The 13,173-nt window shown below is 41.3% G+C and overlaps 1 pseudogene; it reads left to right on the top strand.

The window, feature by feature from the left end:
* Nucleotides 1–3,810: 3,810 nt before the first annotated feature.
* Nucleotides 3,811–13,173, top strand: part of LOC112253459 — a 48,767-nt pseudogene continuing 39,404 nt past the window's right edge.

Raw genomic sequence — 13,173 nt, 5'->3', positions numbered from 1 at the left:
CTCTGTCAAGGTGGAAGAATGTTTTAAATTTTTTTATGGAAAATACAACTAATATGTCTTGATTAGATAATTATTCAACTCTTTGACTCAATACATGTTAGAATCACTTTTGGCAGTGATCTCTGAGCGCTTTAACACCTGAATTGTACAATACTTGCCCATTATTCTTTTTTTTTTAACTTCAAGCTCTGTCAAGTTAGTTTTTGATCATTGTATGACAGCTATTTTCAAGTCTTGCCATAGATTTTTAAGCCGATTTAAGTCAACTGTAACTAGGCCACTCAGGAACATTAAATGGGCTAATATACTATGCATGCCAGTGTCTCTTGGCTAAGAGTTGAGGAGAGACTGACTGCATCACTTCTTTTTATAAGAAACAATGAGTTGAAAATCCCAAATTGTTTGCATAGTCAACTTACACACAGCTCTGACACACACACTTACCCCACCAGACATGCCACCAGGGGTCTTTTCACAGTCCCCAAATCCAGAACAAATTCAAGAAAGCGTACAGTATTATATAGAGCCATTATTGCATGGAACCTACATTCCATCTCATATTTCTCAAAAGAACAGCAAACCTGGTTTAATAAACAGATTAAACAACACCTCATGCCACAACACCTCTCCCTTATTTGACCTAGTTTGTGTGTATGTATTGCTATGTAGGCTACATGTGACTTTTACAATTGATTTAGTTCTGTCCTTAAGATGTTCTTGTCTATTAATGTGCTGTATTAGGTAATGTTTCATGTTTTGTGTGGACCCCAGGAAGAGTAGCTGCTGTTTTCGCAACAGCTAATGGGGATCCTAATAAAATACCAACTGTTGTCTTGGTAAGCAACTCCAATGTGTATTTGGCCCGATGTTTTAGGTAATTGTCCTGGTGAAAGGTGAATTTGTCTCCCAGTGTCTGTTGGAAAGCAGACTGGACCAAGTTTTCCTCTAGGATTTTGCCTGTGCTTAGCTCTATTCCATTTATTTTTTATCCTAAAAAACTCCCTAGTCTTTGCCGCTGACAAGTATACCCATAACATGATGCAGCCACCACCATGCTTGAAAATTTGAAGAGTGGTACTCAGTGATGTGTTGTGTTGGATTCGCCCCAAACACTTTGTATTCGGGACAAAATGTAAATTTCTTTGCCACATTTTTTTGTAGTATTACTTAAGTGCCTTGTTGCAAACAGGATTTAATACATTTTAAATTCAGGCTGTAACAAGACAAAACGTGTAAAAAGTTAAGGGGTGTGAATACTGTATCTGTTTGCAATGTGGCTTAAGTTACCAGGTTCAACCTGCAAGTGGAGCTCTTGAGCTGATTCGAGCTCAAATTGACAGCTGGCAGTCTGAGCTGCTCTCTTTCTCTCCCTCTCTCTTTCTCTCTGTCATAATTCAATTGCAATTGAAGGGGCTTTATTGGCATGTGAAACATGTTTAAACAATACAAAATGAACAGTAAACATTACACTCACAAAAGTTCCAAAAGAATAAAGACATTTCAACTGTCATATTATGTCTATATACAGTGTTGTAATGATGTGCAAGTAGTTAAAGTACAAAAGGGTAAGATAAATAAACATAAATATAGGTTGTATTTACAATGGTGTTTGTGCTTCACTGGTTGCCCTTTTCTTGTGGTGACAGGTCACAAATCTTGCTGCTGTGATTGCCCACTGTGGTATTTCACCCAATAGATATGGGAGTTTATTCGCATGATTTGTGAGCCTGTGTAATCTCATGGAAATATGTGTCTCTAATATGGTCATACATTTGGGAGGAGGTTAGGAAGTGCAGCTCAGTTTCCACCTCATTTTGTGGGCAGTGAGCACATTGCCTGTCGTCTCTTGAGAGCCAGATCTGCCTTTGGCGGCCTTTCTCAATAGCAAGGCTATGCTCACCGAGTCTGCACATAGTCAAAGATTTTCTTAATTTTGGGTAGGTCACCGTGCTCCGGTATTCTGCCACGGTGGTCTCTCGATTTCGGGCCAAATAGAATTCTAGTTTGCTCTGGGTTTTTTTGTCAATTCTTTCCAATGTGTCAAGTAATTCTCTTTTTGTTTTCTCATGATTTGGTTGGGTCTAATTGTGTTGCTGTCCTGTTGCTCTGTGGGGTGTGTTTGTGAACAGAGCCCCAGGACCAGCTTGCTTAGGGGACTCTTCTCTAGGTTTATTTCTCTGTGATGGCTTTGTTATGGAAAGTTTGGGAATCGCTTCCTTTTAGGTTGTTGTAGAGTTTAACGGCTCTTTTCTGGATTTTGACAAATAGCGGATATCGGCCTAATTATGCTCTGCATGCATTATTGTTTTACGTTGTACACAGAGGATATTTTTGCAGAATTCTGCATGCAGATTCTCAATTTGGTGTTTGTCCCATTTTGTGGATTCTTGGTTGGTGAGCGGACCCCAGACCTCACAAACATAAAGGGCAATGGGTTATTTTACTGATTCAAGTATATCTAGCCAGATCCTAATTGGTATGTCAAATTTGATTTTCCTTTTGATGGCATAGAAGGCCCTTCTTGCCTTGTCTCTCAGATGGTTCACAGCTTTGTGGAAGTTACCTGTGGTGCTGATGTTTAGGCCGAGGTATGTATAGTTTTTTTTGTGTGCTCTAGGGCAAAGGTATCTAGATGGAATTTGTATTCGTGGGCCTGGCAACTGGACATTTTTTGGAACGTCATTATCTTTGTCTTACTGAGATTTACTGTCAGGGCCCAGGTCTCACAGAATCTGTGCAGAAGATCTAGGTGCTGCTGTAGGCCCTCCTTGGTTGGGGACAGAAGCACCAGGTCATCAGCAAAGAGTAGACATTTGACATTGGATTCTAGTAGGATCTAGAATAAATATATATATGTTGAAGAGGGTGGGTCTCTCTTTCTCTCACTCACACACACACACACACACACACACACACACACACACACACACACACACACACACACACACACACACACACACACACACACAGTGGTGGAAAAAGTATCCAATTGTCATACTTGAGTAAAAGTAAAGATACCTTAATAGAAAATGACTCAAGTAAAAAGGAATGCCAGTAAAGTACTACTTAAGTAAAAGTCTAAAAGTATGTGGCTTTAAATATAGTTAAGTATCAAAAGTAAGTGTAATTGCTAAAATATACTAAAGTATCAAAGGCTCCCGAGTGGCGCAGCGGTCTAAAGGCACTGCATCTCAGTGCAAGAGGTGTCACTACAGTCCCTGGTTTGAATTCAGGCTGTTTCACATTAAGGTGTGACTGGGAATCTCATAGGGCGGCGCACAATCGGCCCAGCGTCATCCGGGTTTGGCCGGGGGAGGCCGTCATTGTAAATAAGAATTTGTTCTTAACTGACTTGCCTAGTTAAATAAAGGTTCAATTAAAAGTAAAACTATAAATAATTTAAAATTCCTTATATTAAGCAAAGCAGTTTTTTTTGTTTTGCAAATAACCAGGGGCTCAGACATAATATACAAACGAAGCATGTGTTTAGTGGTCCACCAGATCAGAGGCAGTAGGGATGACCAGGGATGTTCTCTTGATAAGTGTGTGAATTAAACAATTTTCCTGTCCTGCTAAGCATTCAAAATGTAACAAGTACTTTCGGGTACCAGGGAAAATGGATGGAATAAAAAGTACATACTTTTCTTTAGGACTGTAGTGAAGTAAAAGTAAATGTTTTCAAAAATATAAATGGTAAAGTACAGATACCCCAAAAAACTACTTAATTAGTACTTTCAGGTATTTTTACTTAAGTACTTCACATGACTGCACACACACAGGTTTGTTTTTGTTTACATTTTCCACCAAGTGATGACTCTATGGAGAGCTTATGTTGTCCACTGCAAGCAATCTGTCAGGGTAAGTCACATATCCCCAATATTTTGTTAGTGCTTGTGTGTTTACTCATGTTTTAAATGATGTTTCTCTAAGTTTATCTGTAAACCAACTACTGTATATGCATACAGCCTTACTTGAGCCTGGTTATGATCAGTCAGGACTAACTTCAGTAGGGCTTACACCACTAGCCTGATAGCTTACAGAAGAATGAGGAAATTATTTAAACAGAGACTTTTGGTACACTGCAGGTATCTATCTCCCTCTAGAATAAATACCCAGCCAGTGCAAACAGAGTCCTAGCACACACAGCAAACACATGGAAACCTCAGGCTCGTGCCAAGTGTTAACTTACAGCAGAGGAAGGAAGCATAGCACGCTAGACAGAGAGGGTGGGTGGGAGATGGAGGAAACCAGGGAGAGATAAATGGAGAGGATGGAACCTATATTAGTACATTTTAATCATTGTTTTCTCAGTGTAGTAACACAAGTTATGCTGGCCTCAGTTTGTGTTGTTTGTACACTCACAAAGCAGAAATGTCTCACCAGACAGAAGGGAAGTAACACACCTGTATGTTGGCAGATAGAATGTCATCTAATGTGACTGACAGTGGGCATGACCTCACGCTTACATCAGCTGTGTACCTAATTATAAACACAGTGGCCATGGTTGGGGGGGTCTACTAAGCTGTATGGAATTGTTTTAAGAAGGTCATACCAAGGATAATTTAGCTATTTGATTTTGAATTGTAAGACCCCTTGAAGTATCAAAAAAATGTACAATAATTATTTGATGAAAACATATTATTGGCCTTACTGCTAGCCCATACAAATGCGTTGAATAACAGATTCACTACATGGAACCACTGAAGATGTCATTTGTGTTATCAGACATTAGTCATGGTCTGCAGATATGACAGTAAGGAATTTCAGTTATGCCATAAGTATATATATTCACTCTTTGAACGTTACCTACAGGTAGCCATGTATGGAACGTAAAGTTTTTCGTAAATGTAAATGCTAGCTAACCTTAGCTACCTTAACTTATTTGAAATAATAATTAATAATAATTGAAATATCCAGTTGTGGAGGTTCTAGTAGTTATGGAATTCCAGCGCTTCTGATGTTAAATTGCTAGAAAATTCCCACTTCTCATTATATGGTTCCTTTCAAAACGTCCTCTCCTTTCGACACCCCCACTTTTCCTGAGAGATGTACTCCACTGAGAGATGTACTCCACTGAGAGATGTACTCCACTGAGACATGACATACTGTATCTGTTGTTTTTACATTGGATGCGTCTCAATCCACCGCATCTGCCTGTGACACACTTCCGCATCTGCCTGTGACACACTTCTGCATCTGCCTGTGACACACTTCTGCATCTGCCTGTGACACACTTCTGCATCTGCCTGTGACACACTTCTGCATCTGCCTGTGACACACTTCTGCATCTGCCTGTGATACACTTCTGCATCTGCCTGTGACACACTTCTGCATCTGCCTGTGACACACTTCTGCATCTGCCTGTGACACACTTCCGCATCTGCAGTGAAAGGTGACAGAGCTAGAGCATTGTTTGTCAGACGATGAGACATCCCGAAAATCAATCTTCTCACAAAATCGTCTGTAGTGTCTGAACGGTTTGGCCCCCATAAGCGTCTTGGGACTCGTCTGAAGTCGGTACAGCCGATCTGCTAACTTCTGTCTGTAGCGTCCGATCAGTTTGGACTACACACTACAAGCTTCACAGGACTCGTCTGTACCAGTTGAAAATATATGGAAGTACAGTCTATATAGTATATATAATGTTAAGTGCCAAAAATAATGAATAGAGTCCAGCTGTGACTTCATCTCTCAGAGCAGTCATCCCTCAGGGTCTCCATGCTGCCACCTACTGATATGTCATCTCTCAGTGCAGTGCATCTCTCAGGAATAGTGGGGGTGTCGAAAGGAGTGGGCGTTTCAAAAGGAACCATATAAGGAGAAGTGGGGAGTCTTTTAACACTAGACAGGCTGGAATTTAATAGAGTCCAGCTGCGACGTCAGCTCTCAGTCATCCCTCAGGGTCTCTATGTTGCCACCTACTGATACACTATATACAGTGCCTTGCGAAAGTATTCGGCCCCCTTGAACTTTGCGACCTTTTGCCACATTTCAGGCTTCAAACATAAAGATATAAAACTGTATTTTTTTGTGAAGAATCAACAACAAGTGGGACACAATCATGAAGTGGAACGACATTTATTGGATATTTCAAAAAATATTATCAAATCAAAAACTGAAAAATTGGGCGTGCAAAATTATTCAGCCCCCTTAACTTAATACTTTGTAGCGCCACCTTTTGCTGCGATTACAGCTGTAAGTCGCTTGGGGTATGTCTCTATCAGTTTTGCACATCGAGAGCAACACCCCTTCAAATGAGTGATTTCGGCTATTTCGGCCACACCCGTTGCTGGCAGGTGTATGAAATGAGCACACAGCCATGCGATCTCCATAGACAAACATTGGCAGTAGAAAGGCTTTACTGAAGAGCTCAGTAAATTTCAATTTGGCACCGTCATAGGATGCCACCTTTCAAACAAGTCAGTTCATCAAATTTCTGCCCTGCTAGAGCTGCCCTGGTCAACTGCAAATGCTGTTATTGTGAAGTGGAAATGTCTAGGAGCAACAAAGGCTCAGCCACAAAGTGGTAGGCCACATAAGCTCACAGAATGGGATCGCTGACTGCTGAAGCACCTAGTGCGTAAAAATTGTCTTTCCTCGGTTGCAATACTCACTACCGAGTTCCAAACTGCCTCTGGAAGCAACATCAGCACAATAACTGTTCGTTGGGAGCTTCATGAAATGGATTTCCATGGCTGAGCAGCCACACACAAGCCTATGATGCCCATTCATAATGTCAAGCGCTGGCTGGAGTGGTTTAAAGCTCGCAGCAATTGGACTCTGCAGCAGTGGAAACACATTCTCTGGCGTGATGAATCACGCTTCAAATTTAATCAAATTTTGTTTGTCACATGCGCCAAATACAACAGTGAAATGCTCACCATCTGGCAGTTCGACGGACGAATATGAGTTTGGTGGATGCCAGGAGAACGCTACCTGCCTGAATGAATAGTGACAACTTTAAAGTTTGGTGGAGGAGGAATAATGGTATGGGCCTGTTTTTCATGGTTCGAGTGAAGGTAAATATTAACGCTACAGCATGCTTCCTACTTTGTGGCAACAGTTTGGGGAAGGCCCTTACCTGCTTAAGCATGACAATGCCCCCGTGCACCAAGTGAGGGTCCATACAGAAATGGTTTGTCAAGATCAGTGTGGAAGAACTTGACTGGCCTGCACAGAGCCCTGCCCTCAACCCCATCAAACACCTTTGGGATGAATTGGAACGCCAACTACGTGGCAGGCCCAACTTCACTAATGCTCTTGTGGCTGAATGGAACCAAGTCCCGGCCAAAATGTTTCAACATCTAGCGGAAAGCCTTCCCAGAAGAGTGGAGGCTGTTATAGCAGCAAAGGGGGGGGACCAACTCCATATTAATGCCCATAATTTGGGAATGAGATGTTCGACAAGCACATGTCCACATACTTTTAGTCATGTAGTGTATCACTATTTTAAACGGACAGATTTTTATAGGGATTTTTTTTATCATGCTAATTAGATATCCACGGGGCACTGACATCGACCTTAGGGGGTTAACCTGTTTAGGTCAGTATGTCTTTCCTGTGTTTGTATCAGTGCTTCACTGTTGACCACAGTCTGGTCGCTCCCTGCAGGTGGAAAGCTCCTTCAGCTACTGTATCTAGAGATTTATGCCGTCAGCATTGAGAGCCTCAATCAGGTAAAACAAATGAACTTCTTCTATGTCTGAAGTTACATATATTTTGTAGTATGTCGTTCCTTACTTGAATGATTTGAATGCTGTGTTTCTCAGTACTTCATTGACATATTTGAAAGCAGCCATGCAGTCGGATGCGTTTTTCTCTTTATTTTGATTAAATCCACCTCATATGTACATACAGTATGTAAAGGGAGGGGGCAGTGTTAGTGTGTTACTGGCTGAGCACATCCTTACCACCATGGTTACCTTTGCATGGGTGTTAAAATATTTATGTCCGTTTGAAAATGAACAGCCCTGATTGGCCATAGGCTAGCTCTGATCACTGATCATGTAAATTATTAGGGTGGTGAATCAGAGAAACTGGGAACACAAAGCAAATGACCCAACTCAATGTTGTTACCTGTGAACAGTCAAACATTCCTAATGTCCTGCAATCCATCGCCACCTGTTTACTATACGTATTGGACCTACCACATAAGGAGATGGTAACTATTATATCAGTGGGAGATGAGGGAAAACTTCCGATTTCCATCCACTCATCTGAAGAATTCCCTCTCTCTGCACACCTCTGGTCCCAGTCCGTATGCACAGGATGCAATCAGGGCTCTGAGACTGTGGTGTTTCCTCTTCTGTAGCTCTTCAGAGGTTAACACTGTCCGTCCTGGGATGGGAAACATTCGTCACCACCACTGGTTCAGCTCCTCAGGGGGAGGGAGCATGTGCAGATACTGTCATCTCTGGCTGTCGCTTAGTGATACCATGATGACAGTGAGAGTGTAGAACCCCTGGTGAGAATGTGTGATGTGTCGTGGTTTGGTCACACTGACAGTGACAAGGAAGTGAGGGATCATCTGGAAATATTACTTGACCCTGACACTTGAAAAGGCTGCAGGGCCACAGACATGATTTAAAAACAGAGGTGGAGGCTCTGAAATGTTATGAAGCATAGGACTGTGTAGGACAGCAACAGCTTTGTGTATATCTACTCACCACTCACTACAACTTTCTACAGGTATTTAGTCACACCAAATGGACAAGCAGAGACAGAGTTCATGTGTTCAGAGTTCCTGTGTCTATGTGGCCACTAAACGACTGTACTATTTTGCCAATCTTTCAGTCCGAATGTGTCTCTCTGTATGTCTGCATGGTGTCAGTAGTGACAGATAGATTCCTGCGTATGTACTGTTGACCATTCAGGTGGTGATTGAGACGGACAGACAGACCTGCTCTCTCAGTCTGACGTCTGTTGAGGACCTCGAGGCTATGGTCAGTCATGTGACAGCTTCTCTGAAGAAGATCATCCCTGATTCCTCTCCAGGGTGTCATGGCATGTAGTTGAACATACCCTCACTCAAGCCTTGTGAGGGTTGTTTGTGATGTACTAATAGCAGAAACCCCTGAGGTCGACCCATTAACCAACTGATTAGGGATCCTTAGTGATCCTCTTCTATCCAAGGAATGGTGGTTTTCTAACTCACTTGTGAATCATATTCCAATCCAATACCAATAATGAAATAGATACCTCATGCAAATATCTGTAATATCTGAGGGTTCAAAATGTTTGACATCTACATGTGTATGTGTTTCTATCTCCTGCTCTCGGGAAGATCCTGAAGAAGATCCCTCCAGATCTGCAGGAGCGGATGTGGAACCTAGCAACCCGGGTGGAGGAGCAGCTGACTGGAACACTGGGACCCTGTGGTCAGTAGAGTCAATCATACCACTGCAACAGTGTCACGTCATTTGTGTGTATCATACTATGTGGACATGGATTTTTACAGTATCTGATCTCTCGGTCATTCCTCGGTTTTCTCCACTATAGGAGGCTTCTCAGAGACAAATGCTGCTCTATGTGACTTCAATGAGTTCCCCTGCAGGGAGGTCCAATAGGTCCGTAGGCTACCATCCACCTATGATGACACCACATTAAATGTTTCTGATAAATGCATTTTTTCTACTATAAATATCAACTGATGTCATCATACATCAATAATATTAGTGAATATATTTATTATGTATATTCTTTCAGGATGTTGACAACATTTACTATGCCCAGAATTGTTTGGAATCTCTCCTTCAACCAATGGTTCACCAATATCTCCAACAAAGACCTCAAACTAGTAAACCTTTTAGCTACATCCTGATTTGTTTTTCCAAGTCCTGTTAGAGAGCACACTATCTCATGTTATTACACAGCTTGATGCTTCTCTCCCTGAGTTCTCTTGCTCTGAGTCTTGCACTCTCTGGTTCTGTCATGGATGTCACATTCATAAGATTTGGCAGTGTGAGCTGAGGATGGGATCTTGTGGATGACCAAACTGTCCGACCCGGTCAACGCTGCAGGGTCCTGCAGGCCTTATCAACAGTCCTCACATGTGCACACAGAGCACTGTGCCCTGGAGGCAGGGCGCCATACTGACTTCATAATCTAGCTGCTGATGTGTTACTGGTACTGCAGTGCTTTTAGACAATCACCTGGCTATGATGGAGGTCAGGGAAATGACCTTCACGAGGAGAGAGAATTTGTGTGTATGATATTCTTTTGGGTCGTTCCACCAATTCAGTGCCTTTTGAGTTCACCAAATTTGTACATTCTGTCATGAAGAGCACATGTTCAATTTCATAAAAAACATATTTTCCCATCTCAAGAAGTTAAATAATAAAAAGACTATCGTAAGTGTCAAGTAAAGTAACAGGGTTGACCATAACAGGGTTGACCGTAACAGGGTTGACCATAACAGGGTTGACCGTAACAGGGTTGACCGTATCAGGGTTGACCGTATAAGGGTTGACCGTAACAGGGTTGACTGTAACAGGGTTGACCGTAACAGGGTTGACCGCAACAGGGTTGACCGTAACATGGTTGACCGTTTCAGGGTTGACCGTATCAGGGTTGACCGTATCCGGGTTGACCGTTTCAGGGTTGACCGTATCAGGGTTGACCGTATCAGGGTTGACCGTAACAGGGTTGACCGTAACAGGGTTGACCGTAACAGGGTTGACCGTAACATGGTTGACGATATGAAAGGGTTGACAATGTGACAGGGGTAATGGAAGCTTGTTGTTTGTAACAGGGAGTGGCAATTGAACGCAAGCTTAACAGGATTGAAGTGTTATTATCGACCAGCTCAGTTTTCCACCACAAAACACCAGCAAATAGCCAAAAAGAGTAGAACCAGCTCACCTGCTCTATGATTCGACTGTTATATGTTCAATGTTTCTTTTCAAAAAAATATTTTAAAAGGAATAGGTTCACCATATTAAAACAAGAGTTCAGTTCATGTAAAAGGATTGATCTGAAAATGAGGGAAAGATTGTACCCCCGCACATTCACTCGGTACCGGTGCCCCCTGTATATAGCCTCCACACTGACTCGGTACCGGTGCCCCCTGTATATAGCCTCCACACTGACTAATTTTCTATAGGCTAAACGGAATTTCTTAGAAATGAATAAATACAAATGACCATAGAAATTTCTGACACCGAAGATTCTCATGGAGATAAAATGGAGATTCTCATGGAGATAAATAAAATGAAGATTCTCATGGAGATAAGATGAAGATTCTCATGAAGATTCTCATGGAGATTAGATGGAGATTCTCATGGAGATTAGATGAAGATTCTCATGGAGATAAGATGAAGATTCTCATGTAGATTAGATGGAGATTCTCATGGAGATAAAATGGAGATTCTCATGGAGATAAAACAAAGATTCTCATGGAGATTAGATGAAGATTCTCATGGAGATTAGATGGAGATTAGATGGAGATTCTCATGGAGATTAGATGGAGATTAGATGGAGATTCTCATGGAGATAAAATGAAGATTCTCATGGAGATAAAATGAAGATTCTCATGGAGATTAGATGAAGATTCTCATGGAGATTAGATGGAGATTCTCATGGAGATTAGATGAAGATTCTCATGGAGATTAGATGGAGATTCTCATGGAGATACGATGGAGATTCTCATGGAGATTAGATGGAGATTCTCATGGAGATACGATGGAGATTCTCATGGAGATTATATGGAGATTCTCATGGAGATAAGATGAAGATTCTCATGGAGATTAGATGGAGATTCTCATGGAGATAAGATGGAGATTCTCATGGAGATAAAATGAAGATTCTCATGTAGATTAGATGGAGATTCTCATGGAGATAAAATGGAGATTCTCATGGAGATTAGATGGAGATTCTCATGGAGATTAGATGGAGATTCTCATGGAGATTAGATGGAGATTCTCATGGAGATAAGATGAAGATTCTCATGGAGATAAAATGAAGATTCTCATGGAGATTAGATGAAGATTCTCATGGAGATTAGATGGAGATTCTCATGGAGATAAGATGAAGATTCTCATGTAGATTAGATAGAGATTCTCATGGAGATAAGATGAAGATTCTCATGGAGATTAGATGGAGATTCTCATGGAGATAAGATGGAGATTCTCATGGAGATAAGATGAAGATTCTCATGTAGATTAGATGGAGATTCTCATGGAGATAAAATGATTCTCATGGAGATTAGATGGAGATTCTCATGGAGATTAGATGGAGATTCTCATGGAGATTAGATGGAGATTCTCATGGAGATAGATGAAGATTCTCATGGAGATTAGATGGAGATTCTCATGGAGATTAGATGAAGATTCTCATGGAGATTAGATGGAGATTCTCATGGAGATACGATGGAGATTCTCATGGAGATTATATGGAGATTCTCATGGAGATAAGATGAAGATTCTCATGGAGATTAGATGGAGATTCTCATGGAGATAAGATGGAGATTCTCATGGAGATAAGATGAAGATTCTCATGTAGATTAGATGGAGATTCTCATGGAGATAAAATGGAGATTCTCATGGAGATTAGATGGAGATTCTCATGGAGATTAGATGGAGATTCTCATGGAGATTAGATGAAGATTCTCATGGAGATTAGATGGAGATTCTCATGGAGATACGATGGAGATTCTCATGGAGATTAGATGGAGATTCTCATGGAGATACGATGGAGATTCTCATGGAGATTATATGGAGATTCTCATGGAGATAAAATGAAGATTCTCATGGAGATTAGATGGAGATTCTCATGGAGATAAGATGGAGATTCTCATGGAGATTAGATGGAGATTCTCATGGAGATTAGATGGAGATTCTCATGGAGATTAGATGGAGATTCTCATGGAGATTAGATGGAGATTCTCATAGAGATTAGATGGAGATTCTAATGGAGATTAGATGGAGATTCTCATGGAGATTAGATGGAGATTCTCATGGAGATTAGATGGAGATTCTCATGGAGATAAGATGGAGATTCTCATGGAGATTAGATGAAGATTCTCATGGAGATTCTCATGGAGATTGTCATGGAGATACGATGGAGATTCTCATGGAGATTAGATGGAGATTCTCATGGAGATTAGATGGAGATTCTCATGGAGATAAGATGAAGATTCTCATGGAGATAAAATGAAGATTCTCATGGAGATTAGAT

Source organism: Oncorhynchus tshawytscha, linkage group LG06 (genome assembly GCF_018296145.1).
Source record: "Oncorhynchus tshawytscha isolate Ot180627B linkage group LG06, Otsh_v2.0, whole genome shotgun sequence".
Classification (NCBI taxonomy): Eukaryota; Metazoa; Chordata; class Actinopteri; order Salmoniformes; family Salmonidae; genus Oncorhynchus; species Oncorhynchus tshawytscha.
This window is presented reverse-complemented; position numbering and strand designations above follow the sequence as displayed.